Raw genomic sequence first — 26,418 nt, 5'->3', positions numbered from 1 at the left:
CCTCCAAATCCGAGATAGATAGATAGATATAGATAGACAGATATCTATATATGTATTTTTAAAATCCTGATAAGTAGAAAGAAAACAAAAGCCAAGACACCACAAGGAATCTGGGGGCAGAGATCATGCCTCTCGATACTCACTTTCAGAACCAAGTCCATAAATGATAACCCCCAAGATGCGTGTCATTCATTTTACTGCAGTGTAAATACTTGCATGGCAAGTTGAGGGAACACTCACGACGGGGGCTCACACAAGCTACTTTTTAATTCACAAGGGCATGGTGACGTAGGAGGGCATCTCAGAGTCACTGCTCAATGAACTCCACAATAGGGCACAAATCTGAAATCCAATCTTAGCCTGATATGGACGTAAGAGCAAATATATACAGTATCATGTGCTTTCCAACAGCCCTGTGTCTCGAGGGAGCTCTCTGACATCAGCAGTTGAGACAGGTGGTTCCCTTTCCAACTGTGGAAAATAAAACCCCATTGCAGAGGCACTAAGTAAATATAGCTGTACTGTAACTTTTCTTTGGTGCACTCTCCCTGTGATTTCTGTCCTGTGATGATACTTTATTGAAGGAACCCATCCAGGGCATCCTTCCATGCTAAACACTGATTAAACATTGGCAAACGGGCTGAAATTGGCATTCAAGACACTGGTAGAGGATTCTGTTTTGCTGCTCTGGTTGGAGAGTTCTCCTCTCGTTGTCAAGTGGCTGCATAAACCTCTGCTGGAATATGTCCCTGTTACTAATACAGCCCAACAAAATGACAGACAAGAGTCAGACCATCTGAAAATCACATGCACAGAGCAGGTTAATACCAATTACACCCAGTTCAAGTCTGAGAACTCAAATCAGCTGAGATGTACTAAGCCCTTTGTGACCACAACTATTTGCTTTTGCATTTAAGAATTATTAGCAGAAGGGCACCCTGTAACTTGTGTATAAAATTACTTAATTCAATTTCTGTTTCTCTTTCTGAACATAGATACTTTTACACTCTGACAGCCTCTGGCTCTTGAAGCATTCTCCTTTTTGTTGTATCTCCTTAGAAACACAAATCTTGTTCCCTGGCAGCGGCGGCTCTAAGTGCTGTACCACATGCCCAAACTAGTTCTCCCTCGCAGCTTTAATTCACAGTAAGTGGCATGAAAGGAGGTCAACCCTTCTCGAAAAACACTCAGAGTTCTTTTCGACTTCAGAATCTATTTTGGAAAGCCACACTCCCTGGTACGTAAAGAGCAGCTTCCCATTTTGAAATTCTGGCTGTAACTACTGACAACTTGACGGAATGGCCTCAAAGGGGCAAAAGCAGGGTGACAATCACAGTTTCAACTCTTGATCATCATTCTCTCAGGAAACTCCATGAGATAAGAAAGTCAGTAAACTGCCATCCCGTCTTTGCCCCCAAATAACCCTTTTATTTGAAAACTTCTTATGGCGTGCATACATGTCTTAGCTTTGCTTTCCTGAGGTGTTTATTGAATGCTTAACTCAATAATGCCATCTTAATCCCAAAAGTTTCCATGGTAACCTACCACTGTAATAAACAAGTCTGAAGGATGGGAAATGAAGCACGGGGCTCCTTTCTCCCCCTCTCCTTCTTCAGCTTTCAAAGAACAGACTCTTTTCTACTTCTAGAGAACGTTCTACTTCTAACATTCATAGTCCATACCTCTTTGAGCTAGAGTCAAAATAGTAGCAATAAAAAAAAAATGATGGCCAACATTTGGTGAATATTTGCTATTATGCCAAGCACTGTGCTGAGAAGCTTTGTGGATTATCTCACTTAGTTCTTGCACCAACAGGAGAAGCAAGTACTATTATTATGTCAGTTCTAGGAATTGAATCTTAAAGTTTAAGTAACTTTTCTAAAGACAAAAAGCTGGTATGTAGGAGACCTGGGACCTGAAGTCAGTCTTGTCTGACTCCAGACATTTTGCAGACTGTGCAGAAAAATGGCATTTTTGCTTGTGCCCCAAAGTCACGTAACTTAGACATCTAGGAATCTCCCCACGAATCAGAAGGGAACCATAGCTTCCCATTCAGAATGAAAGTAAAAACACCACACACATCTAGCTAAAACTGCCAGGGAAATTAAGAAAAGGCAGAACTCAAACAGGATCACAGCCAACACATGGCACCCTGCTCTGGTCAAAAGTAGGCATACCACAGGTCTCTTTGAATGTGATTTGGCAAATCATTTAAAAGAACGTCCCTTTCTCTGTGGATCAACCTCTAAAGTTAACTTGAGGTATCTGATTCAGATCACTGACAGCACCCCTAGAGAAAAAGGGGCCCTTATTATAATGCCACGCTTCTCCCTAAATGAAATTTAGACTCCTTTTGAAGATGGCAATTGCAAACCAAAGTCAGATTAGAACACATCTTAAGACCACATGGCAAACCATTTTACAAAAATGTTTTCCATGACATATATCTGTTCCTATACAAATCTATCCCATGAAGTACAAACAATATGCTTATCTCACTCTAGAACAGAACTCAGTAAATACACCTTAAGCTTGACTCTTAATACCAATAATTGAATGAACTTACAATTTTATAGCCTTTGCTTGGAAGTGCAGCCAAATACAGAAGGTAGCATGAGTCAGGGCCATTCAAAACTCATCAGGGTACTAGTCTTCAGAAACGGGAGCTAAAAAAATATGGTTTTCTAATCTCCTCTGATTTATGAAAAATAAACAAAACAAAATCCATTGAATGCATTTACCCCCAAAAAATGCAAGCTTGCAGAACTTTGCAGCTCTGGTCTTAAAACAATTATGACTAAGATCCAAAGTACCTGGGTCACCTGGTGGACTAGAGGGCCATCATTCAATGGGGCAGGTTCCCAAGTAAATAGCCCAGAATTCAAAGCCAGAATGAGATTGTGTCCTCTGATACGCTCACACCTCTTGGAGCCTAGAAGAACAGAGGCAAACAGGGATGGCCTATGGCCACTTGGGGAGGTAGGCATGTGTTATTAATTCTGAAATCCCCATGGCCACCATCACCACCATGCCTAAAATAAAATCAAAACCACACTGATTATAACTGAGTAGGAATGAAAGTTGCATGTTTTGGTTTTGTAATATTTTGAGGTCTGGTCTGAATGTAATGATTTAAAAAGGAGAAATTCACTTTCTAAAAGAGCATTAAGCCAAGTTCACATTCGTGATCCCTTTCTAGGCATGCAAGTTATGCTGCTAAGAACAAACACTTTGAAGCAAAATCTAATTCCGATGGACGCAGAATACATTGGCTGTGAAGGCTGTGCCCTCAGCAAAGAGCACCAGACACAAACATGAGTAGGAAGCCACTTCAGAACATTTCATCTCAATCCCAAGAGCCGAACTACTTATTTTCTCTGTGCCTTCATTTTCCCATCTAGAAAATGGACATAATGCCTACCTCCCAGGCTCATCACAGGGATTCAACAGGGATGTAAGTAAGGGGTGTACAAAATGAATGCCTCACCTACATGGGGAGCTACACAAATGCCCACTTCCCTCACTTTTCAGATTTCTCAGATCCAACTATTTCTCTGTCCTCTCACTCCTTCTTCTCCCTCCTTTCCTAAAGCATTTTAAAGTAAATTATATGCAATAAAGTTTTTGTACCTTTTCGTCCCCGGAGTAGAGATTGAGATTTATGAATACACAAAGGTGTATAAGGACCAGGACTCATGCTTCCTTCTCTGGGGTGCCTTGCCCACTTACTGAAGGGAGAGAAGAAATGACAACTCTGCTTGGAGGATAAAGTAAGTCCCAACTCAATGTATAAAAGAGAGGCATTTTTAAAGATCAAAGATTCGTGTGAAAGAAAAATCTTGAAAACTTTTTAATGGAAAAAAATTTGACATTTGGATTTATCGCCGATGCTTTAGTCATTGCCAGTTTGGGTAAATGTATGAGGAAAGAGATAGTACAAATTGCTACCAAATGTCACTTGCTTCAAAAGAACGAGTGACAGACAATGTCTACATTTTCCAACTCCAAGCATCTCTTTTGTTATTTATAGGCAAAATTATTAAGGACTAAATATGAAAAATCAAAATTTTGAAAATATGAAAAATCAAAATATGAAAAATCAAAATTTTGAAACTTTACCTTCACAGAAATAGGTGAAGTGTGAAAAATAAAAACAAACAAACAAAAAAAAAAAAGGAAAACTTGAAAGTTGGATTACTCATATGCACCAAAGCTCTCTCTGAATATCTGCATCATAAAGCTACTGTAGAAATGCCCAGAGGTTAAAAATAAGTAAAATAAATTAAACTGGTGATATAGGAGAGAAGAAATGTAGTCTCAGAATCTATATATTGTTTTTCTAAATATTATCAGTAACCATCACCACTTGAAAGGGGAAGAGGGAAGTGGAAAGAAAACACCTTACTGCTTGGAAAATTATCCACAAAGAATTCCTCTTTGTGATTCATGTCCACAGTCATTATTTATAGTCTCAGACAGTAACTTGAGACTTGTCAAAGGGTGTGAGATGGACTTCCTTCTCCTCCACAGGAACTCTGCCTACTAAATACTAACTGTTCACAGTCTTCCCACCTTGTAAAGGTAGATAAAGTTGATCCTAAAGGCTACAGTTAAAACTGAAAGTCCTTGCTCAGAGACTTGGGGTCAAAGGACGTCAGTGTCATGATGCCGAGGCAAAGAGGAAGACACACATCACGACTCTCTCTACACCTAGCCACCTGTCTGGGAAAATACATATCTGCAAACATGTAGAATGCAAGATTAAAGGGGAAACAGCCAGCTGTTATAAGTCAACAAATCAGTAAGTATCCACTACTATCCAAAAGATGGTCCAGCAACATGCCAGGTACTTAACTTCTATAAAACTGTATAACTCTCTGCCCTGAAACTGCTTATAGTCTAAGAGTGAGTGGAAGGTCAGACTCACAATCAATTAATACACTCACATGTGAACAGAACAATAGCAAGTGTGTTGAGGGAGAAGAGACGGGGATCAGTTAGGGGCTTGAAAATATATCTATTTCACATTATAAACAGCCAGGCCCTGTGAAGACTTTAGAGGCTCCTGCCCCACATGTAATTCAAAATAAAAAGTAGACTCATTACTAAATTACATATGTATAGAGAAGCCCAATAGGGTTCTAACCTTTGTCACAATAGCTGTTTCCAATGATCACTTTTTTAACCATTTTTTTAAATTGAAGTATAATTAATTTACAATGTTGTGTTAGTTTCAGGTGTACAGCAAAGTGATTTCAGATTCTTTTCCATTATAGGTTATTACAAGATATCAAATATAGTTCCCTGTGCTGTACAGTAGGTCTTTGTTGTTTGTCTGTTTTATATATAGTAGTGTGTACCTGTTAATCCCAAACTCCTAATTTATCTCCCCCCCTTCCACCTCCAACCTCCACTATCCCCTTTGGTAACTATAAGTTTGTTTTCTGTGTCTGTGAGTCTATTTCTATTTTGTAAATAAGTTCATTTATATCATTTCTTTAGATTCCATGTATAAGTGATATCATACAATATTTGTCTTTCTCTGTCTGACTTATTTCACTTAATATGATCATCTCTAGGCCCATCCATGTTGCTGCAAATGGCACTATTTCATTCTTTTAAACAAATGTAATAATCTTTCAAAGGAAAAATTTTGGTGCCCTTGCATGTGTGCCCTGCATTGCTGAGTGCCTTACTCACTAGTTTAGTGTAGTATTGGGTAATCCTGTGTGCTTGCCAACATGTAAATAAAGGAAAACAGAGATGTGGTTTGCCAGGACCTTGACCGTCCATTTGTGGGCCCTCCAATAAAAGTTCTGGGATCCCGAATAAATGATTGCAAGAGGCATACGTGGCCGGAAAAGAGCATGTGGATTCCTCTAGCTCTGGGATGGGGGGTACCTGCTGAGACCCCAGAAGGGTGAAAGGCAGAAGGAGGAAGGATGATGAAGGAGAGATTTAAAAGAAGGCTGACCTGAGGACAGAACAAGGCTCTGATACTTCCTGACTCTTTGAAATGAGTCAAGATATTGATACTTAATCTCCCTGGGTCTCTATAAAATAAGGGTGACACCACTGCCCTCACGGAGAATGTAAGGATCAGATACCTAGATTGGCATCGGTAGATATTTGGTTAAATTTTAGTTTTCCCCAGTACTAAGGGGACTAGAAAATAAAAAGTCCTGGTGACAAATGATAAATCATTCAAAGTCCAGTGTTAACTGCTAAGGGAAATACAAAGAAATACAAAAGGCAGTGAGAGCCAAGATGCGGCTCTCAGGCAGGTGGTAGGATGCAGCTGCTTACGTGATATTATTGGAAATCAGTCTTTAACCCACAAAATTCTAGGAAGCAACTAGACTAGAGATAGAAAATCAAAAGTAGTTTAAAACGGAAATAAGTGGTTTTCTTAAAAAAATACAATTGAATGTATAATGTCCATCATGTACCCACTACCATTCCAAGTGCTTTATACATATTATCTTATGAAATAGGAACTACTCTTATCCCTTTTTTCAGATGGAGAAAGAGACACAAAAAGTTAAGTAACTTGGGCTTCCCTGGTGGCACGGTGGTTGGGAGTCCGCCTGCCGATGCAGGGGACACGCGTTCGTGCCCCGGTCCGGGAAGAGCCCACAAGCCGCGGAGCAGCTGGGCCCGTGAGCCATAGCCGCTGAGGCTGCGCGTCCGGAGCCTGTGCTCCACAGAAGGAGAGGCCACAGCAGTGAGAGGCCCGCGTACCACCAAAAAAAAAAAAAAAAAGTTAAGTAACTTACCCCAGGCTACACATCTAATAAATGGTAAGGTTGGAACTTGAACCTGGGCAGCCTGTTAACCTCTACAGTAAACTGCTTCCCTCTGCTGCCTGACAAAGTTTTTAATCTTTGCTAACTAAAGCTGTGTGATGTGCTACAGCTACATCGTTGAATTAGATCTGGCTGCTGGCCTCACAGAGCCCACAGTTTAATAGGGATGATGGAATCTCTGAGTCTGGAGCAGCTGTACAAGAGGAATCTGTTGGACAAAGAACAGGGCAACCCAGACTGCCTGGAAGAGAGTGGGGAAGGAGAAGCAGGCGTTATCAGGAGCCTTTCTCCCATCTTCCCTTCTGTGAAATCATTCTATGTGTGCCTAGCGCAGTGTGGGGCGCGCCCAGTGGAAATCATTGCCTTTGTCCTCTTCTGATTATCAAGATAATATTTTCTACTGATCTTATTCACAATTATGAATAAAATACAATCTATCCTCACACAAGGAGTTTATGATCTTGTGGGGATAGAGATGTGAATTTAAATAATTCTAATATGGGTTCACATGGTTTGTGGTGAAATCTTGAGATGACAGACATGATATACAATTAGAGTCCTGATATAAATAATGACACCAACAAGTTCTGATAGTTACCTGATGATCTTCCTAACAGGTCATCAGTCTGACAAAATCTGCTGTTAACTGTTGATAAACTGGGATAAATGACCATGCATTTAACCAAGAAACACATGTTAAACTATAATTAATCAATGATTTTCCAAATGGACAAAAGATTGACAATGTCCACTGTGGACTAGAGAAATTATGATACATGGATACAAATTATTTCATCAAGAAATATATACTAAAATGCATATCAATGGATTCTGGAAAGCATCTATTTTTAAAGATATGCAATCCTAGGGGCTGTTCAGGAACTGCCTGTCCCCAAATGTACACAATCACAAACTGCATAATCACAAAATTGAAAGACTAAACCACAAAGAGGTCATCAGGATTCATTTGAAAAGATACCCAGTATGCAGAACTACTTTTTAAAGTAGAAAAATGTCTTAGAAAAGATTTAAACAAAGAGGGGGAAAGAGAATTCCAGGTGAAGAGATGGCATTTTCAAAAGTGGGTTCTCGGTTGCTAGGCCAGGCTGAGAGGCAACATGGTACAGACAGAGCCTCACACCCTTGACTCTGACACTGACCTTGGCTCAGAGCCACATGGCCTGAAGAAAGGTTTGAAGGCTCTCTGTGACTTCTGTAAAACAGGGCTCACTGTGCCTAGGCTCTTTAGAAGGATTCTATAAGGATCATAAAAGGTAATAATCTGATTGTCTGTGTGTCAACTCGGCTGGACTATGGTGCCTAGTTGTTCAAACACTAACCTAGGTGTCGCTGTGAAGTTCTTTTGTAGATGTAACTAATATCTACAATCAGCTGACTTTAAATAAAGCAGATGACCCTCCATAATGTGGGTGGGCCTCATCCAATCAATTGAAAGCTATAAGACCAAAAATGGAGGTTGCCCTAAGAAGAAGGAATTCTGCCTCAGGGCTGTAACCTAAAAAATCCTGCCTGAGTTTCCAGCCTGCTAGCCCAACAGATCTGTAGATTTTAGGCTTGCCAACCTTCCCAATCGTGTGTACCAATTTCTTCAAATTCCTTTCTCTTTCCGTCCTCCTCCCCTCCTAATTTAATCAAGAAACACATGTTAAACTATAATTAGTCAATGACTAATAGTCAATGACTTCCCTTTCCCCCCACCCCCTATCTCTGTCTCTATCTCTCTCAACGTCTCTCTCCCCTCTGCCATTAATAAATGAGCATATAGAATGTAGGCCCTTCAACAGTAGTAGACCAACTGGTGAAATGTCTAAAAGCTCAGGAATATAAGTTTTAATATAATTTCAAAAGTAATTTAGGACTCTCAGAAGAGAGTAAATGCAAATAAAATGAAGCACAGAGATATTTAGAACACACTCTCCATGAAGACAAAGACATTGCCTTGTTCACAGTTATGTCTATAGGTCTAAAATGGTAGCTAAACAACTTAAAAAACATGTGTTGAAAAGGAATGAATGCTAGAATTCTATAGCTATGTACAGCAAGGTAGGATATTTTTTCCTATTGGTATCCACCCAAACTATTTTTCTTCTGAGCTAACAGAACATCATGGAGGAGGTATGCATTCAAGCATCCATCTGCCACATTCTACAGGCTGTACTGGCCTTCAGACTGTGAGATAAAGAAGATATCTTCCCTTTGGAGCACCACAGGCTGGTAAGTGAGCTGATGAATAAACAAGTATAATATATTAGTAGAATATATTGGAGTTAAGCAATGCAGGAGGTGCTGGGCAAGCTCACAGAATGGATACCAAACCTCTTCTGGAATTCATTCATTCATTCATTCACATGTTCTTTCTTAAATGAATCTTTATTAAGGTGAACTCTGTGCCATACATTCTGCTATGCCTTGGGAATACTCAGATAGTATAATAAATAATACTAATAATGGGTAAATTATATTGAGCACTTACTGTATTTCAGGCATGTTCTAAGCCTTTTACTTTATTTACAGATTCTCCTTATACCAGTAGGGAATCAGGTATGTGTTTTCCATATCTTTCCTATAAGACAGTCATGTGGGCATAAATTCTCATATTTACCCTTCAAAGAGTTGTTGATCACCGACCATCTAGAAGACGCTCTGTTAAGCACCAATTTATGTGATTAACACCTAATCTCTGCCTTAAATTTAGTGGAAGAGACTGACATATCCACAAACGACTACAATATCAGGCTATGTGACACCCACAGTCTTGCAAAGGCCTTGTCATACGCATAAAGATGCCACCTCCAAAACTTCACAAAAACTTGGGAATATGATTATGAACACAACCAACAGAAATGTGTTGAGGGTGGGGTTTTTTTGCTTTTTTTAAATTGAAGTATAGTTGGTTTTCAATGTTGTGTTATTTTCAGGTATACAGCAGTGATTCAATTATATATGTATCTAATTTTTGTCATATTCTTTTTCATTATAGGTTATTACAAGATATTGAATATAGTTCCCTATGCTATACAGTAGGTCCTTGCTATTTATCTACTTTATTTAAAGTAGTGTGTATCGGTTAATCCCAAACACCTTGTTGTTTTATCCTATCCTTAAGCCAGAAAAATAACCAAAGAGAAATACTGTTAACATGCATGATAGACAGATCTTCAAAATTATATTTAAAAACAAAACTCTCTCTTTTTTTGTGACTAAGGACTAGTTACCACGTTAACTGCAGGTCAACACGGCCTGAACCAAACACAGACGCCTGGGATGTCAGTCAACACCAGTGTTTTCAGTCACCTTCCAGGCACTAATGTTAACATAAAGTCTTGTTTCTCAAGATAGCAAAGTTAAAGGTGTGAGCATAACAACAGAAGATGTTGACATAAATATCTTGCATTATTGATAAATAGCTTGAATTTGTCATCAATTAACACCAACTATAGATTGCAACAGCTTCTAAATGAAGCCTTGTAAATAACTGTAGTTTTAATTACTCTAGGAAACTACAATATCCATCAGCAGCCACAACTCCTGCCAAGTATCACCATGGTCCTAGGAAGTTTCACAGTCACTTAAAAGGGTTATAGTAATGAAAGAGGAAAGATTTTTGTATCTCAAAAGAAAAAGACCAATTCTAGGGCTTCCCTGGTGGCGCAGTGGTTGAGAGTCCGCCTGCCGATGCAGGGGACACGGGTTCGTGCCCCGGACCGGGAAGATCCCACATGCCGTGGAGCAGCTAGGCCCGTGAGCCATGGTCACTGAGCCTGCGCGTCCAGAGCCTGTGCTCCGCAACGGAAGAGGCCACAACAGTGAGAGGCTCGTGTACCGCAAAAAAATTAAAAAAATAAAAGACCAGTTCTAACCAAGAAACACAAGTCTAAACCTTCTTGGAAAGAGACAGAGAGACAGAGATAGAGACAGAGTCAGAGAGAAAGAAAGAGAGAGAGAGGGAGAGAGGGAGAGAGGGTCATGGGCATTGGGGAGAAAACAACAAAAGCAATAAACGAAGAGTCCTCAGTCAAGTCAGAGATGAGATTATTCAACAGTCAATATGAGAAGAAAGAAGGGGAGATTCCTTTGAACTCAAGGAAAATGGGCTGTTTGGTTTCTCTTGTACTTTTCATTGACTCTATTCATTTCTTTGATATTTAAAATGTATATCCTATCTATTTCTAAAAATGGAATTCTGGATTACATATTAAGTTAGACACATAAAACAAGACTATAAAAATGAAAACCAGATCCAATCAGGTTAAGAGGAGCCAGGAATTAAATATTAGGTATATACTTGGAATGCACTACATTTTTTGTAACTGAGTTCTGAACTTACGTCTGAGTTTCCTGGCCATCTGGACAAAAATCAAAAAGTGTTGGGTTAGATAAACATTCATTATTCAACAAAAGGAAACAGGACTTCCCTGACCTCTCTAGTACAATTGTAACCTCACCCCTACTCCCATTGCCCAGCCATTACTATCCCTATTCCTTCCATATTTTTCTTCATAGCATTTATCAATTTTCTAAACTTGTATCTTTTGCTTATTTTCTGTCCCACTAGAATGTAAGGTTCATGAGGACAGGAGTTTTTTGTTCACTATTTTATCTCAGTTCCTAGAACAGTGCCTGGCACAGAGTAGATTATATATGTATAAATGTTGTCATGTAGCCAAGAGTGATTTTTTTCTCAATACTGAATTCCAGCAGAAATTTATCATGAGGTCCCCTAAATAAATTATACTGGGCTATGAGGCCACGTTGGGATGGAGAGATAATGGGCTGACAAACCATGGCAAGCATAAAGTGAGGCATATGCAAATGTGTAGTGACAAGGGAACAGAATTTGGAGCCAGAAGAGCTGATTTCAGCTACCAAGGCTACCTCCTCCCACCCTGCACCTTCTATCAGGCAGCACAGCATCACTGTGAAACACGTGGACTCTGGAGTCAAGCGAACTGGTTTGAAATCTTGGCTCTATAAGCTTATAAGCTGTGTGACCTTTGACAATTTACTTAACCTCTCTGTGCCTCAATTTCTTCATCTGTAAAATATAGATAATAATAGGACCTACCTCAAAAGATTTCTGTGATAATTAAATGAGTTTATATGTGTAAATCAATCAGAATATTGCCTGACACAGTAAAACTAAGTACTGGCAGTTAATTTGAACTTGTGCTCCTCATTTGTAAAGCATGGATAATAACTACCCTTGGAGTGGTCATAAGGATCAAGTGACCTTAATATATGGTAATGTACTTAAGTTTTTTAATGGATGACTTATTTTTTATTTTCATGAGTGTAGCACATGTTCATTATAAGTTTTTCAGAAAATGCAGAAAGATGGAAAGGAGATAGCAAAAGTCTTCTATATCCCAGTAAACAGTGACAACCACTATTAGCATTTTCTTGTATAAATTTCCAGATTGCTTTCAATGCTGTATCTACATACAAATATAGATGTCTGTGAAAATACAATTTTTAAACAGCATTAGACACGTACAATAGACCTGCTTTTCTAAAACTTGTCATGGGTGTTATCTCATATCAGCAAATAAAGATCTATATCATTCTGTATAACAGCTGCCTAGTATTCCATTGTATGAAAGTGCCTTGATTTATTTAGCCAACACTCCATTCACAGACAGTTAGGTTGTTTCCACTTTGTGAAAGTGCTTGGTAAACTACAAAGTAATATACAAATGTTAGCTATCATTATCATTATTTTTAAAATAAATATCTAGACATCACCATTAAACTTTTTTTTTTTTTTTTTTGCGGTACGCAGGCCTCTCACTGTTGTGGCCTCTCCCGTTGTGGAGCACAGGCTCTGGATGTGCAGGGTCAGCGGCCATGGCTCACGGGCCCAGCCACTCCACGGCATGTGGGATCCTCCTGGACCGGGGCACGAACCCGTGTCCCCTGCATCAGCAGGCGGACTCCCAACCACTGTGCCACTAGGGAAGCCCCAGAATCTCTTTTGATAATGAATTCCAAGTAAACATTATGAAACAATTGGAACAGGCAAACGAGGTGAAATATATTTGCTCACCCCAAGTTGAGGATATAAGGTGATATCTACCAGCATTTACTGCATAGCTACAACTTATAGTACCCATGTTGTAAATGGCAGATTTTGTAGCTATGTTAATTTAGGTCATCGTCCCTCCTATATTCTGAGTTCCTTGAGATTAGAAACTATGTCCTGTCCTTCTATGTAGCCTCACCTTTGCCTAAAAGAATGCCTCATGAGAGTAGATGCTTAATAAATGTTGTTCACTTGTGGGTGAGCAGTTGAAATAATGTCTGAAGTCCTTGATTTCATGTATTTTACAATCTCATTGATTAATAACTGAAATTAAAATAAAAGTGCCAGGCTTCCCTGGTGGCGCAGTGGTTGAGAGTCTGCCTGCCAATGCAGGGGACACGGGTTCGTGCCCCGGTCCAGGAGGATCCCACATGCCGTGGAGTGGCTGGGCCCATGAGCCATGGCCGCTGAGCCTGCGCGTCCGGAGCCTGTGCTCTGCAACGGGACGGGCCACAACAGTGAGAGGTCCGCGTACCGCAAAAAATAAATAAATAAATAAATAAATTAAATAAATAAAATAAAAGTGCCAATGTATTCTCTGAAAATAAAACCTGCCAAATTATTTCTGGTAGAGTGGAGTTGGATAGGGCATCCAAATGCATGAAAACAAGTAATTTAGAATTGCTACTCTGTTTTTACAATAAATTTTCTCCATTAATTAATGTTGTGACTTAGAGCAAATGTGCATGGCAGGAAACAGAGGGCCGTGTTTATACCAATTTTACAGAAGAAAGTGGCTGTGCATTGCAACATATTGTGAATATTCTACATCCTAACTCAGGTCCCAGCATGAGTTGGATGGATTCAGCTCATAAAACTCTGGCCTTTCACCTCTTCAAGGATACAATTAACTTCGCTGTGAGTTTCATTCATTCAACAAATATTTACTGCATGCCCAGTATATACCAGGCACTGCAGTAAGCACTAGATTTGGAAAGGTCCAACATGACCAAAATATGATTTAAATTCAAATAGATTATACATAAACATTCCACGTCCCGTAACAATGAATGGGTCATCATGATAAGTATTATTCATGACTGTCAAAGACAGGGCTTGTATGTTTTTATTTCCTAATATTAAAATAGGAACTCATCACTCTAACCAGGAAGATATTTCTATCCTAACGTGGAAATTAACAAATAGATTTCATTGTCTCCTGTTTATTTCATAATGGCTACCAGAAATTCACTGCTTAAAAAAATTCAACCATGTCTAAGCATTGGGAAAATTTCTACGATCGATGAGTAATGTCTGCCGTGAATAAAGAGTGGGGCAAGCGGCCTGTGTGTCAAGTACTTGCCATTCCTATTCCATATATATCATGCTGAATCTGCTCCTCTGTTCTGGGCTGTTCTCTCTGGATAACTATTCTATTGGTTCTTTGTGAGTTATTTGAGGACTCATCTATTCCATAAACCATGACCCAACATGGTTAATACTGAGTGCTGCCCCCATCCACACTGCACCATCTAGCACTTGATTCTATGCCGAGCTTCACCCTTCTCCAGTTTCTTCATTTGAATATATCTAATTTTTATCTAAAATCATAAAGCTCCCTGAGAGCAGCAACCTTTTATCTTCATTCTCTGTTGCCCCTACAGCACTAAGCACCCTGTTGCTATGTCAAAAGTACTCAATTATTTTTTTGTATGGTTGCATGGGGAAAGGATCAATCTCAGAGCCCTAAAAACCTGGCTTCCTATACTAATTCCCCCCTTACCATATACAAGACTTTGTATAAATTTATGTAACTATTGTAAGCCTCAGTTTCTCCATCCTTAAAATAAAGTGGTGGCAAGAGAAAATCTCTTAACTTCCCAAATCACCCTAGCATTCAATGATTCTATGCATCTTAGAGGATATTTTGTTTGAAGGAAAACTTTTATTGTTTGAAATATCTCTTTTCATCTAAGAAAGGAAGAGAATTTTTTTCTTTGAAAAAGAAGTGAATTGTGAATCCTCTTGAGAGGCAGCTCAGCCTTCACTTGCTCTCTATTCTAACTTCCCAATAAATGGATGGTGATTTTCTCCTCTTGCTTCAGCCCTTAAGAAAAGTCCACCCTCTTACTAATAGAAAATAGGATTTGAGTGATGGCTTTTATACTAATTGGTCAGGAGCTTAGATAAAATATTGTTATTGACAGAATGTTCTCTTTTTTCATGCACTGATAAAGTGGCTTAGCAGAGTGAATAGAGAGTAAATGCAGGACAAAGAAAAAGTACCTGAGATTTGAGTCAGATTGGAAGAATCAAGTCAGCACTGTAAAGTGCTTGCTAATAAGAGACCCTGATAAGAGGATGTAACAGAAGCCAACGTATTCAACAAGACAATGGAAACAGGAAAGCGAGAATCACCAGTGGTGGGTGAGAGGTTAAGAGCGAAGATCCAGAAGTCTGATTTGTTCTCTTTGACCCTTGAGGTCCACATAGGATCAAATGTAAATGAATCATTTTGAGACTATCATTTTTAACTCAGCCGGAAGAGTGGTATGCATAAAGAAATCCCATCGCAATCTGTCAAAAACTATCTATTGATTTTAAAAGATAAAACATAAAATGTTCAAAGCAGCATTGTAAGTGTAATGGAATGGGTTAAGATCAAGGGCAGAGAAGCTTCTACCGGTGGTACTGTATTCTCCTGTGGCAGGTGATGAACTAACTCAGTAATCTCTCAGGTCTTTTACCTAGAAAGGCACCTCTGGCTACTATGACTTGATCTATCTAAATTTTAGAAGATGAAAATGGAACCAAGGTTAATATTGATGTTAATCGTCATAATGGTAATTTGTTTATACTCTGGTCAAGGCTTCAATTTGCCATCTCTTAACACTAAACTACAAAATGCAGAAAACACTACTCAGCCAGCAGCTTGGCAGTGCACTAAGGAAATGGAAGCCATGAGAGAGCAAGCAGTGCCCCCTGCCCCTGGGGAATTTGATTCAGGCATAAATACCATAATCCTTTTGTTTTAAGTAGTGCTTGGACTACTTAAATCTACTACTTAAATCTACCAAATCTTCATTTTCCCCCAAACCCTAAACTTGTCTATGAAGAACGCTGCAATCATTCTTCTAATCTTTTCCTCTTCCACCCCAACTTTCCTCTTCCCATCTCCTCAGTAGCAACCTTCCCTCAACTTCAGAAATGGGAACGTTGGGGCAAGTTTGGCTGGAATTCTTTTATGTAGTCTCTGTATCTTACAACTTGGCCTCGAGAATCCTCCTTCCTGCTTGCCCTGCGATTGAAATGACCAGAGCCAGACCAGACTCAGGTTACTGTTTGGAAACAATAAAGAGGTTCCTCCCCATTCTTCAAACCAGTCCCAGCAACGGGGAGCCTGTCCCAGGCAGAACTCACGCTCTGCTGAGGATTCATCAGCTCCACCACCCAGCCCAGGCTTGCCCACCAAGTAAACAGCCAGGAAGGCACAGCCCGGAGAACTAGGGGTTCATCTATAAAAAGAACGCTACCCACCCACACCCCTCCTACCCTGTGTCTCAAAGGGGAGGGAGTGGGGTACTCCACTTTGAGCTTCGGGCAAAGGAACAATTCCTGTCTCCCACTCTTCACATTCTTCCAAGGAATGGGGCTGACTTTGATTCATCAGATTACATTCACAATTCAACTCTTCAAGACTTTGTATTCTGGGAAACCGGTAAACAACCCAAGGCTTGTCCTCAGATAACCAACTGTGTGTGTGTGTGTGTGTGTGTGTGTGTGATGGGGAGACAGGGGTGGAGTGTGTAAGGAATTGCACTGAATGAATGAGAAGGGATTCTTCGACTCCTGAGAAAGTCTCCATACAGAGAAGTGCATGGGAGTGAAACACCTTGTAACTTAAAACTATGTTTCTCCCAGCATCTCCAGTTCTCAGCCTGAGCTAGGTCAGCCGTGGGATCCGACTTGGCTGTCCTTGCATTAAACACAAACACTCTGTGTGGGGCTTCTCTGGAATTTATTGTCAAAGGAACGTGGAGCCAACTGAATACAAGCACAGTTTTACAGGTGCACATTTCATGTATTCGTTGGGGTGAAACGCTATTTGGACTCAGCTTTCAAAAGGAAGTTCAATCCTGGTAGCCATAAATTTGTGACTCTACTTCTGTTTTGTAAATAAGTTCATTTGCACCCTTTTTTTTTAGATTCCACATATAAGCAATATCCTGTGATATTTACCTTTCTGTGTCTGACTTACTTCACTCAGTATGACAATCTCTAGGTCCACCCATGTTGCTGTAAATCCTGAAAGCAATAATAATAATTCTGTGGTTTCAAGGAAAATACGGCATTCGCCTAAACAGAAGGCCTCTGCCAGCCCCCAAATTATAATGTGATTCTAGAAATGTTAGAGAGCACTTTCTAAGTGTGTGAGTCTTGCTTATGACCCATCGACAGGGAATAATATCATTCATTCATTCCACAAATATTTATTGAATATCCACAATGTTCATGAAATATTCTTATCATACTAGAAGGTAGGCAGAGCAGGGAAGGATACCCAGATAATCAGATCTGGATTTTGACCTTATGGAATTTGCAGTCTGATAGGAGAAACAATACACAAACACTAAAGATCCTTCGGTGCACGGGAGAAATATCAGGCATAAGAGAAATTGGCCCCTGATGGACTGGGTGTTTGGCACTTAAAGAGAAATTGATTCTAACTGGGGCAGAGTATATTTCTTAGCTTTGGTATGCAGTGGAAGACAGGGAGCCCTCAACATCCCATCACATCAAGAAAGGAGCATCCGGGGCTTCCCTGGTGGCGCAGTGGTTGAAAGTCCACCTGCCAATGCAGGGGACACGGGTTTGTGCCCTGTCCGGGAAGATACCACATGCCACGGAGCAGCTGGGCCCGTGAGCTATGGCCGCTGAGCCTGTGCATCCAGAGCCTGTGCATCCGGAGCCTGTGCATCCGGAGCCCGTGCTCCGCAACGGGAGAGGCCGCAGCAGTGAGAGGACCGCTTACCGAAAAAAAAAAAAAAAGGAGCATCTCTAAGACAACTTCATTTTCTTGCCAAGATATGCAGGTACACATCCATGTGTGGTCTGAATTTCTATGGCCAACCAGGGGTTGTCCCTCCTTTCTTGCCCCCAGTAACAGCAGGGAGTAGACGTGTTCACACAATGGCTAGGCTTCATTTTTTTTTTTAACTCTGTCATGTTTTAAGAGGATTAGCTTTATTAGTGTAGTTAGTTCACTTTCCTTTGATTTTTTCTTTAATGTTAAAAACAAACCGAGAATAAAAGCAGGAGTTGACTTCAGTCATCCCCAGCAAGGCACTAACTCTCTGGGTCTGAGGTGAAGGAGTCTGCCAGCATTTTAGCTCTCCATGTGTTTGTTTGGTTTATTCCTGACAGATACAGTGGAATGCTTCAATGAAAAACACCCAACTCATTTTCGATCTGTGAATGAACAGAAGGCAGCCCGTGGCTATTCAACCCCACTGGAAGCCTGCTGGCTCATCCACGCTCCACCATGATTGTACCCACTCTGGCTTCCACATGTAACTTACTAAAGTTTGTGCTGTTTCCTGGCAGGATGATTTATCACTGACACCTCTTCGCCACTTCAACTGGGGGCCACTGCGATGGGGCAAGGTTCAAGGAAGTTGGCCAAAACTGAAGTAGACATTGTACCAGCCAACTATTGCGTTTTCTAGCTCTTGACTTTTCCCCAGGAGCTTCTGGTTTTCATTTTGGTGGCTGTCATTAACTCTTCCAGTGCTGTACAACCACAGGTTGTTTTTTCTGAAAATAAAATCACCTCCAGTACAGCAGGGTTTTTTGGTAAAAAGATATGGAGGCTCCTTGCTCCTGACAACTGAGGCTCACCATGGTTTCGAGCATTAGAGAAGTTATTTCTAAAGACGCTGGATAAATGGGCAGACTGAGGTATGGAATTAAGTCAAGAGCCTGAAATTATATATAGGTCAAAAGAGGCAACAGAGGAACGTGGCCGTTTGCTTGACTCACCTCCTTGAAAACAACTGTATTCCAGTATCTGTTACTTTTATAACTTCTTCACTTGCTCGCTCACTAATTTATTTACTCATTTATTTACTCACTTAACAAATGAACTTAGTGAACTTAATATGAGAAAGATTACTGTGTAATGACTAAATGCTAGTGATGGAAACAAAAAACTGAATAAGATATGGATGCTCCTCTCAAGGAATCCACAGTCCCATAGGGAAAATGCATCATCAACAAATACTCTTGAGGCAAAAAAAAAGAAGTGCCTACTAGAAAAGAAGTACATCTAAGAGCCATCAGAATATAAAGGGGAGAAAGGAGTATAACCTGATCAACATAGATTTAGAAATAGGTTCCAAAAATGCTCCAATTATACCTGAAGCAAAATTTTAACTTGACTTCCTGAGATGGAAAAGAGAGAGAGGTATAAAATCCACCCCCTACCTTTCCCCTGAGATAAAATATTTCCAAAAAAAGTTCACTTTCGAAATAATTCCTCCTTTTCCTTAATTCGACACCCACCCTCAACACTTTCTTCATATTTTCATTCTTTTTGCTCTTGTTGAAGCCACATAGTGTTCTTCAAGAGGACACAACCCAGAACTCAAGAAGAAATCGTGAAATCTCCTTCCAGTATTGGCCTACACTCTCCTTCTTTACTAAGGACAGAGGCCGTTTCTGAGTCTGGGAAGCAAGGGTAAATCAATTTCAGGGCTGGCTCAGTCCTGGCCTCTCCTGGGCACAGGTAGAAGTGATACCAAACTATGCTGAATCACTTACACTGGTTTTTATGCGGAAGACAATTAGTCATAGAAGATCGACTTGACCATCAACTCCATTTTGTAATACTGAAAAATAGGCTGGACACCGAATGGGCCAGTCTTAAACTTCTTAGCCTCCCTCTCTGTGTAAACAAGTGCCCTACCTCTCCTAGGAGATTCCCTACCCCATTTTCAGGGGCCATCCGTGCTATCTAGAGGAAGCATTGCTCAATTAATGTCCACAGTAGACATGTCCAAATTTCTAAGGCAAAAAGTGAAGGAAGAGTCTTTTATTCCATTTGTTTTCTCAGACAGGACTCCAATCACAAGGCTCTGGGACAGTTTAGCTTTTGAAGGCACAAACTTCCATGCAGCACCAAGCCCAGGCAGGACCAACTTCCTCACCATAGATGCTCACCGAATTCCATCCTCACGCACATCACCAAAGGGCACGAGGGATGTGGCCGCCTGAACAAACCCTTTGGTTACACACGCTGTTTTCATTTAAGACTCTCCCGCTCCATCTCTTTCACACACCAAACAGAAGAAGGACAGTTTTCTCCCCCTTTCCTCTCTTTTATAGAAACCTGATAGGTTCATGGTCAGAAGATCAGAACACATCAGTGTCGAGCAAAACACATTATGTTTTGAAAAGTGTGAACTACTTGAACAATTAAATAGCTTAAAAGACAAGCCTTCAAGTGTCCTCAGAAGAGATGTGTAAGCACAATTTTCTCCTAAAATGAAAACCCAGAGAACTAAATATGGGCCTGAAAGCATTTTGTTTTTAATTAACTTTCTAAAAATCCTCTCAACAGGAGTGATCTTTCACCAACCCATTGTCAACTGGAAGAAACAATTAATTTGGTCATCAAAGGAGTCATTTTTACCAATGAACCGTCATTATCAATCAATTTAAGGTTCTCTGCATATCCCTGCACTAAATACAAAAATGAATAGGAGAATAAATCTGTAAGTGAATAAATTTTCTGCACACCAATCCCCACAGGCTATGTGTTTATAAGTCAACAGCTTAAAATGAAAACATCTGATGAAGGTAATACACCTGTTAAAGGAGCATAAAATTCCAAACCCAAAGGTAAAATATAAAGATTATAAAGCCTCTTAAAGGAGCCATCAAAGTGAACTATTAAATGAGTACATCTGCTCCATGCTAGACTCTAGTTTATAAGTGCCACTCAAAATAAAAGAGATTTAGGACAAACATTTCATGAAAGAATGTGAAAAGCAGTGAAGGGACCATCTTTTGAGGATGATGAGAGAAAATGGAATGGATTCAGTTAAAAAGAAGAATTGACCTAAACTCAGTCCAGGACTCAAACAAAAGGTTTTATGAGTCTAGTTTTCACTGAAAGGGGTGCGACATGAGAGGATATAGGAAGATCACTTTTATGTCCCACTTTATACTTTGGTTTTAGTCTACAGGCAAAAAGGAAAATAAATCAGTTCAATGCTTAAAGTTACGTGTCATGAAACATGATATTTAAGAAAAATACATATATAAATATATATATATATATTAATATATATATTCAGTCAAGGCAGTCAAGGCAGTTCTTATAAAACTTTGAACCCAACATGTTACCAAAGAAGTCTAATAACAGAGGAGTATTAATTGTGCAAGACTGTGTGTCTACCTGACCCTCTCAAATTTGATTGTAGTCATGCTATATTTTCTGGGTTTTCTACCTTTCCAAATGCTGTTTCACAGTGCTCCATCCCTATAATGTTGGTGTTCACCAACACTCATAACTCTGTTCTCAGCCCACTCTGCTTGCTCTTCTTACTCCTCCGTGGATTATGTCTTTGCCTCTCAAGGTATGAACCATCATCACTACAATAATGATACCCATATCATGTCTCCAGCCCAGAATGCCTCCTCTCAGCCTTTGAGTCAGCCAGCTGCCAACCACTGACACCCTGCAAGTCTAGGGGAACTCAAAGTGTACCACCTATATCTTCACATCCTCCCCCCAACCCAGCTGCTTCTCTGTGTTTTGCAGTATGCGGGCCTCTCACTGTTGTGGCCTCTCCTGTTGTGGAGCACAGGCTCCAGACGTGCAGGCTCAGTGGCCATGGCTCACAGGCCCAGCCACTCCGCGGCATGTGGGATCTTCCCGGACTGGGGCACGAACCTGCGTCCCCTGCATCGGCAGGCGGACTCTCAACCACTGTGCCACCAGGGAAGCCCTCTCTGTGTTTTTTGTATCACTTGGAAAGTAGCCGTGAGATCCACCCAAACCAGAAATACAGGCATCACTTTTAACTCCTCATCACTCCTAAATCTGGCCCTTCTTTTCCATTCCACTGCCAAGGTGCTAGTTCAGAGCCTCATCAACCTCATTCCAGTGCTCTTTCTAAGACTCAGTGATGGCCACACCCACCTTGTTACCTCATTTCAGGGCCTCCACACTGACCTAGAGGGAGCTCTTGAACATGGCGGGGAGGCCTTCTCTGAGCTGGCCCCTGCCCATGCCTCCAGCCTGACTTCTTACCAACCCCCGTCCCTTCCAATTTCCAAAAGAATGATCTTTTTCATGCCTTTGCCCAAGCTCTACCCGAAATCCCTTTCCAGGCCTTTTCCCTATCTAACATCTCTTCTTCCTTGAAGAATCATCTAAGATGTCAGCTTGCCTGGGAGATCCTGCTGACCCCTTGAGGCTAAGTTAGGTCATTCTGCTCAGGGTTCCCAAGTGCCTAGTATACTCATCTGCTACAGCACATTATATGCCCATTTCCCCCAACAGACAATGAGCTCAAAGATAGCAAGGGCACTCTGATCCATCTCTGTATCCACCACAAACAAAACAACAATTATTGAATACAAGATCTCTCACAAAAATGCATGTACATACACCTATACTCCACACACAGATATTTTAAAGATACTATCATCTAATCATGCCAAAAAAATAAGAATTTCATATATGTTTACTTCCTTACATCCCTTAAGAAAAGGTTTATGGTTTCTTTCTTGGTTTTGTTTTGTTTTGTTTTGTTCTGCAGTTAGAGAAGAGCGTAATCCAAGCTGGTTCACCTTTTCTTGAAATAAATTAAATTCGAACATGAGTTTTGCCAAACTGTCTAATAATGTTAAGAATAAATAATAATCCACTGTTCTAGGTGTTGTAGATGTCTGAATTAATTTATCCTTGCTGTAGCTCTAGGCAGCTTGGGTCCAGGTATTACTATTCTCCATCTACAAAAAGGATAACTAAAGAATTGAGAATAGCTCATCTAAAGCCATGCCAGTCAGAAGGGGTGGAATCTTGATGCAGCCCAAGATCTTCAACTGTGTACTACACTGCCCTCAATCAAAATTCAGCTCATGATGATTGACTTCTACATCATGGAAACAAATTGTACTATGACTCAAAAATGTTCATAGGCATAACAGCCTATATGGAAATGGACATCACCAATCAGAACATATTCTAGAGGGTCCTGCTATAACAATTAATTCTTTGGTTCCTGTATCATGAGGCAACCAAGGGATTCCAAGAGCAGAAGCCAAGGTGATGGGGGGCAGGCACTCAGAGGGTTCAGGCAGCAGCTATTTACTGATAAGCACTTCACTATTTTGACAACTGATAATATCAAATGAATATCAACCCTGATCTAATTCATCAGAATAAAGGTATCAAGAAAAAGTGTCTGGCCTATTCTCAGGTTTGATGGTTTACCCTCCCAAGGGTCACCATCCTTGTACGCAGCCGCCATTGAGTAGAATTTCCTTAGAGGTAAAAATCCACAATTTCTGGTGGAAGAATAGAGGCAGCAAAATTATTCTGGGCTTCTATGCTCTTTTTTTAAATTTTGTATCTCCAGGCCCTAGAAGAATGTCTGGCACAAAAAAGGCACTCGGTAATTATTGTTAAATAAATGGATAAGTAACTCACCAACACTGGATTAAATGTTAGGACAGATGGGGAGGGACACAGAGCACTAATCTACAAAGAATGCTAAAGCACTGCTGGTGACAAAGTGAGACAGAGGGCGCTAGATGTGGTAGAAGGAAAACTTTGATAAGTTGCTTGAGATGGAAGAATGAAACCCCCCAGCATGTGCTCACATCATAACAGATGTTCCTTAAACTGCCATCTAAGGATGGAGGCCCTGTGAACCACAGGCCTGTTGTACGGTTGAATGGCACATGCAAGTTGGAGCTAGAGCTGAACTGCTCGGGGCAATAGGATGAGGCTGATGCTGCCTCCAGGGGTCCTCCCACTCACTCTATCATTTTACCAGAGTGGTCCTGGTCCCTTTGCAGTAACAAAGTGGGAATATTGTTGGATGTCAGTGACAAAGGCAGTAGCAGGCACTGTACTGAGGGGAAGAAGTGTGGCACTCATGGGGATGTGGGGGGAGGATTTGGGAACGGCTTGACCCTCAGTAGGAAGACTGAAGTGGTCTCAAGGTTGAAATCATCCTGGAAATGTCAACATTTCAAGTCTGTGTTCAAAGTTTTCTGCCTTCTGCTGCTGAGCATGCAAACAATGACAATAACAAGAATAATAACTAGAGTAACACCTGTCAGCTTTCATTGAGCACTCATTGTGCCCTAGGCTAAGCCTGTCTAAGCCTCTTCTCATTAAATCTTTTTAACAACCCAATAACGAAGGTACTATTATTATTCCATTTTATAGCCAAATGTTAACAGGGCCTGAACTCACCAAGGAAATCCTCAAAACACGGCTGTTTTCCAACATCTCCTAAAGCTTTGAGATCCCATTGTTTGTCCCTCCAGGGTACCCCACTGAGCATAGTTACATTTTAGCACCCAGGACATTATTTAGATGATATCATCCAAACTTTGCTCCAAATACCCTGTTTTATTTACTTTTAAGTCCCCAAATAAGGTTTGACATTTCTTTTCACTCAAACATAAAGATCATTTACATTGCTTCATATGGCTTCAAGCAGGACAAAATCCCTCTCTGCCACATGAGGGCCTGTGAAATTTTTATTTATTTATTTATTTAATTGAAGTATAGTTGATTTACAATGTGGTGTTAATTTCTGCTGTACAGCAAAGTGACTCAGTTATACACATATATACATTCTTTTTTTATATTCGTTTCCATTATTGTTTAACCCATGATATTGACTAGAGTCCCCTGTGCTATACAATAGGACCTTGTTATTTAGCCTTTCTATAAGTAATAGTTTGCATCTGCTAAGAGTGGCTGTGAATTTGATTTTTGTCATGGCAGCCCTCGTGTTGTTGGCTACCACTGTGCCCTTCCATGGACACTCAGGGCAGCATAAAGTAATAAATCATAGCATTTCTTATGTTTGCTTTGCACCCTCCGAGACACCAATCGTATCGTGAGGAGGAATGCCTTCTCACCGCTGACATTTAGGTATGACGCTGAATGACTATTTCTCTAGCCAGGATTTCCATGCAGTTCTCTAATATCTTAAAGATCAACCTTAGCAACAACAACAACAAAGGCATAGAATTTTATCAGTACAACGTGTAAGAAAAGAAAGGTTTTGAAACATGAACAACTATTACCATTGATTTTTTTAAAGCCCAAAGAGCGTATACCATTCAAGCTATAGGGACAAAAATAATTTGCTACTAGGGGGCCATCCAGATGGGAACCAGTAGGATCCTTTAAGGTCCAATGGACGTTTTTGTTTCTTTCTCCTCTCCCCCTCCCTTCCCAGACTCTCAAGGGGACAAACTCGTGTGGGAAAGTGATCCTGGAAAGAATGGGTTAATACATGCCATACAGTGCCCTCTGTGATGCCTTAAATAATTGTCACATGGCCCCTATAATCTGTCCCATGCTGTCAGCACTGGGTTAGTCATAATAATATCAGATAAGAGCTGTTCAAAGTGACACACTAACCAACATGAGAGCCACATGACTTTCTGGCTCTGCCGCTGCCCTTCAGCTGAACTTCGGCTCAGAACGAAAGACTCCCAGAGGCGGCCCATGCACATGCCCCCGAGGGTCCCGTGGCATTTTCCGTTGCTAGGGCCTCTGTTGCTTCCTGAGCCGGTGAGGGGCAGCCGGGGCTCAGTTACAGGGAGTCGCTGGCTCACCCGACCTCTGGGGCCAGGGAGAGGGAAGCGCGGCGGGGCGGCCGCTGCTGCCTTTCGGAGCCTGGGCTGGGACTCCCTGTCCCCGCCACACTTGATTAGTTTTGCAAATGTGTGTGCCACACCGTTGTGCAGAGTGCCGCAGCGGGGAAACGGAACCCCACAGGGAGTTTGTGCCGGAAGAGATGGAGAAGGAATGTGGCTCCTGGCTAAGCGGATGCCAAGGCAAGGGCAGGAAAGGAAGGAGGAAAAAAAAAAAAAAAAGAAGGAAAGTGGTCATCTCTGGGTGGAAGGTTATTATAGGCTGACTCTGGTTTATTTGTGCTTTTCTGCTACTACTGCCCCCTCCCTGTTTTTCTGGCTTCTGGCATGTTTTAGATTTTTAACTTGAAAAGTAAAGTCATATCCTTTTTTTTCAAGGAGAAGAAAGGAAGCAAAGAATAGTGGAAAAGAGGAAGAAAGGAAGGTGACCCGTTGACTCCCTGATTCATTCACAAAGGAGAGAGCAGAAAAGAAGGGAGAAAGGAGGTCATCTGACATTGGATTTGAGAACATTTATTGGCTGTGTGCCTCTGGCATATTTACCTAACGTCTCTCTCTAAGTGTTGTTATCCTCAGCAGTAAAATGAAATAATAATACCTAATTTACAATATTTCTGTGAGGGTAAAAAGAAGTGATCCATGCTAAGTGGCACATGT

At 40.8% G+C, this 26,418-nt stretch overlaps 1 protein-coding gene across 1 annotated transcript in view; it reads right to left on the bottom strand.

The window, feature by feature from the left end:
• The window catches only part of PPARGC1A (PPARG coactivator 1 alpha), a gene marked incomplete at its 5' end in the record, with an annotated part of 312,376 nt that overhangs the window by 119,447 nt on the left and 166,511 nt on the right, over positions 1-26,418 (bottom strand). The gene's annotated exons all lie outside the window — the stretch shown is intronic.

Source organism: Mesoplodon bidens (assembly GCF_964165515.1).
Source record: "Mesoplodon bidens genome assembly, chromosome: 1".
Classification (NCBI taxonomy): domain Eukaryota; kingdom Metazoa; phylum Chordata; class Mammalia; order Artiodactyla; family Ziphiidae; genus Mesoplodon; species Mesoplodon bidens.
Note: the sequence above shows the minus strand (reverse complement) of the source record. Positions and strands in the feature narration are given on the sequence as shown.